Source organism: Octopus bimaculoides, chromosome 23 (genome assembly GCF_001194135.2).
Source record: "Octopus bimaculoides isolate UCB-OBI-ISO-001 chromosome 23, ASM119413v2, whole genome shotgun sequence".
NCBI classification, from domain to species: Eukaryota; Metazoa; Mollusca; class Cephalopoda; order Octopoda; family Octopodidae; genus Octopus; species Octopus bimaculoides.
In genome coordinates, this window is record NC_069003.1 from 27453999 (window position 1) to 27455129 (window position 1131).

Here is a 1131-nt window from a genome sequence, read left to right on the forward strand (position 1 = left end):
GTATATATACATACACATGTAGCTGTGTATGTATGTGTACATATATGAATTATTCCCTAGTAGACAGTTATTCAGTTATTATTTCTTCATAATATTTGGTGGGAATAGAAATTAACCGTTACCCCATTAAAACCTCAAAGCTACAAGATAATGCCTGATTAATTAAAAACAATGTGAATGAATAAGCATTACCTTTGACAGAATATTCTGACTGCAGCCAATTTGCACCTGTATAATTCCATAACTCAGGTTGGAAAACACCATTCTGATAGATCTGTGCCATTTGAACATGAGTCAGATGTAAATTGTGACTGTTCTAGTGACTCTGCCCACCTCACTACACTAGATATAAAATGTTTATGATAGCACTGAGAATATAATTAAACCTATATTCTTGGGTCCATCATAGACATGTTCTTTCTTTGCTCAAGACTTTTGTCTCCTCATGACATAGAAATTTATTTAAATATGTCTACATTACTAGAAACACTACCACAATTTTGATTTTCAATTTATACCCCCTTGTTAGTGTTGACCAACATCCTACATGTGAGCCATCATCTCTGCAATGTTGTGATTGATATCGGCATCATGATGTTATATATTTGAATTAAAAACTTTATTATTAAACTACTCGATTTAAAATGTGTTTTTTGCTATTATTGCATAGAGGAAATTTTTCAACTTAATAATCTATAGCTATGTTCTAAGACAACAGTCTTAATGAGTCTTAAGTGATGGATTAAGATTAGTGATTAAAAGATAACATTAGCTTGTACTATCATGGGTTCTAATTAGATGGTTAGAGTTAAAAGTCTGTCGTATATATGTATATATACATATGTTTGTGTGTCTGTGTTTGTCCCCCCAACATTGCTTGACAACCAATGCTGGTGTGTTTACGTCCCCGTAACTTAGCAAAAGTTCGGCAAAAGAAACTGATAGAATAAGTACTAGGCTTCCAAAGAATAATTCCTGTATATATATATATATATATATATATATATATATAAATAAGGATAAGATCGATATTTAAAATATTGATCTTATCAAGTGGTCAGCATGGGAATAAAAACCATCAAAGGTAATAATTATTTAAAATTATAATACAGGGTATCTAAGAGATACCAC